This window comes from Arachis ipaensis, chromosome B8, assembly GCF_059453495.1.
Source record: "Arachis ipaensis isolate K30076 ecotype BB chromosome B8, ASM5945349v1, whole genome shotgun sequence".
Lineage (NCBI taxonomy): Eukaryota > Viridiplantae > Streptophyta > Magnoliopsida > Fabales > Fabaceae > Arachis > Arachis ipaensis.
The window spans coordinates 27,640,940-27,643,988 of NC_142443.1; the positions used below are offsets into that span (position 1 = coordinate 27,640,940).

Consider the following 3,049-nt stretch of genomic DNA (forward strand, 5'->3'; position numbering starts at 1 on the left):
TGAGTCTCAGATTCCTTTGGTTCCTCAGAGGAAAACTTCTTATTGATCACTAGACGTCCCAGGAGGTCTTCCTCATTGGGATTCACCTCCTCTCCCTTCCTTCTAGGTTCGGCCATGATGGTTAATTCAATGACCTTGCACTCTCTTTTTGGATTCTTTTCTGTATTGCTTGGGAGAGTACTGGGAGGGGTTTCAGTGACCCTTTTACTCAGCTGGCCCACTTGTGCCTCCAAATTCCTAATGGAGGACCGTGTTTCATTCATGAAACTTACAGTGGCCTTAGATAGATCAGAGACTATATTTGCTAAGCTAGATGGATTCTGCTCAGAACTCTCTATCTGTTGCTGAGTGGATGATGAAAAAGGTTTGCTATTGCTAAACCTATTTCTTCCACCATTATTAAAGCCTTGTTGAGACTTTTGTTGATCCTTCCATGAGAAATTTGGATTATTTCTCCATGAGGGATTATAGGTGTTTCCATAGGGTTCGCCCATGTAATTCACCTCTGCTATTGCAGGGTTCTCAGGATCATAAGCTTCTTCTTCAGAAGATGCCTCTTTAGTACTGTTGGATGATTCCTTCAATCCATTCAGACTCTGAGAGATCATATTGACTTGCTGAGTCAATATTTTATTCTGAGCCAATATGGCATTCAGAGTATCAATTTCAAGAACTCCCTTCCTCATAGGCGTCCCATTATTCACAGGATTCGTTTCAGAAGTGTACATGAACTGGTTATTTGCAACCATGTCAATGAGTTCTTGAGCTTCTGCAGGTGTTTTCTTTAGGTGAATGGATCCACCTGCAGAATGGTCCAGTGACATCTTTGATAGCTCAGACAGACCATCATAGAATATATCCAAGATGGTCCATTCTGAAAGCATGTCAGAATGACACTTTTTGGTCAGTTCCTTGTATCTCTCCCAAGCTTCATAGAGGGATTCACCTTCTTTCTGTTTGAAGGTTTGAACATCCACTCTAAGCTTACTAAGCTTTTGAGGAGGAAAGAACTTGGCTAAGAAAGCCGTGACCAGCTTATCCCAAGAGTTCAGGCTGTCTTTAGGTTGAGAGTCCAACCATACTCTAGCTCTGTCTCTTACAGCAAACGGGAAAAGCATAAGCCTGTAGACCTCAGGATCAACCCCATTGGTCTTAACAGTATCACAGATCTGCAAGAATTCAATTAAGAACTGAAAAGGATCTTCAGATGGAAGTCCATGAAACTTGCAGTTCTGTTGCATCAGAGAAACTAATTGAGGCTTAAGCTCAAAGTTGTTTGCTCCAATGGCAGGAATTGAGATGCTTCTTCCATGTAAATTGGAATTTGGTGTAGTAAAGTCACCAAGCATCTTCCTTGCATTGTTATTATTTTCGGCCATGTTTTCTTCTTTTTCGAAAATTTCTATCAGATTTTCTCCAGAGAGTTGTGCTTTGGCTTCCCTTAGCTTCCTCTTTAGAGTCCTTTCAGGTTCAGGATCAGCTTCAACAATAATGTTCTTATCCTTGTTCCTGCTGATATGAAAAAGAAGAAAACAGAAAAGAAAATATGGAATCCTCTATGTCACAGTATAGAGATTCCTGTATGTGAGTATTAGAATAGAAGGATAGAAGAAGAGAAATTCGAACACCAAGAGGAAGAGAGGGTTCGAATTTTGAGATGAAGAGAAGTGTTAGTAAATAAATAAATAATTAGAAGGAGATGAGAGAGAGGAAATTTCAAAAATTAATTAAATTAAAAATAAAATTTAAAGTTAAATTTTGAAAATTAAAATTGAAATCAAATTAAATTAAAAATTAAAACAATTAGTTAAAAAAAAGAAATTTGAAAAAGGGGAAAGGGATTTTCGAAAATTAGAGAGAGAGAATTAGTTAGATAGTTTTGAAAAAGATATGATTGAAACAAAAAGATAGGATTGATTAAAAAAAATTTGAAAATCAATTTTGAAAAGGTAAGAAGTTAGAAAGGAAGTTAGAAAAGATTTTGAAATTGATTTTGAAAAAGAAATTTAAAAAAATTTGATTTTGAAAATTAAAGTTGATTACTTGACTAATAAAAAACTAAAAAGATATGATTCTAGAGTTTAAAGATTGAACCTTTCTTACTAGACAAGTAACAAACTTAATATTTTTTTGAATCAATCACATTAATTGTTAGTAAAGATTTGAAATTATGAAACAAAATAAGAAAAAGATTTTTGAAAATCATTTTGGAATTTTCGAAAATTATGAAAGAAAAATGAAAAAGATTTGATTTTTGAAAAAGATTTGAAAAAGATAAGATTTTTAAATTGAAAATTTGATTTGACTCATAAGAAATAACTAAATTTTAAAAATTTTTGACTAAATCAAATCAAATTTTCGAAAATTATGAGTGAAATAAGAGAAAGATATTTTTTTTATTTTTGAATTTTCAATGAAGAAAGAGAAAAACAACCCAAAGACTCAATGCATGAAAATTTTGGATCAAAACATGTGATGCATGCAAGAACACTATGAATGTCAACATGAACACCAAGAACACTTTGAATTTCAAGATGAACACCAAGAACTTATTTTTGAAAAATTTTCAAGAAAAGAAAACATGCAAGACACCAAACTTAAAAATTTTTATTCTTTAGACATTAACAAATTGAAAATGCATATGAAAAACAAGAAAAGACACAAAACAAGAAAATATGAAGATAAAACAAGAAGACTGGCCAAGAACAACTTGAAGATAAAAAAGAATGCAATGCATGAAATTTTCGAAAATAATTTTTAGAAAATTAAAAAGATGCAATTGACACCAAACTTAAAACTTGACTCTAGACGCAAACAAGAAACACAAAATATTTTTGGTTTTATGATTTTATTAATTTTTTTTTTCGAAAATTAATTGGGAAAAACGAAAAAGAAGAAATTTTTTTTTCTTTTGTATTTTCGAAAATAAGAAATAAAAAGCTTAAAATTAAAATAAAATTACCTAATCTGAGCAACAAGATGAACCGTCAGTTGTCCAAACTCGAACAATCCCCGGCAACGGCGCCAAAAACTTGGTGCGCAGAAATCG

The 3,049-nt window shown here is 32.7% G+C and overlaps 1 non-coding gene across 1 annotated transcript; it reads left to right on the plus strand.

Moving 5' to 3' along the window:
• The first annotated feature begins 882 nt into the window (after positions 1-882).
• LOC148547521 (small nucleolar RNA R71) lies at positions 883-986 on the plus strand. Its single transcript, XR_015898839.1, has one exon. It is a non-coding gene; the product is annotated as a small nucleolar RNA R71 (small nucleolar RNA).
• The last annotated feature ends 2,063 nt before the right edge of the window (positions 987-3,049 follow it).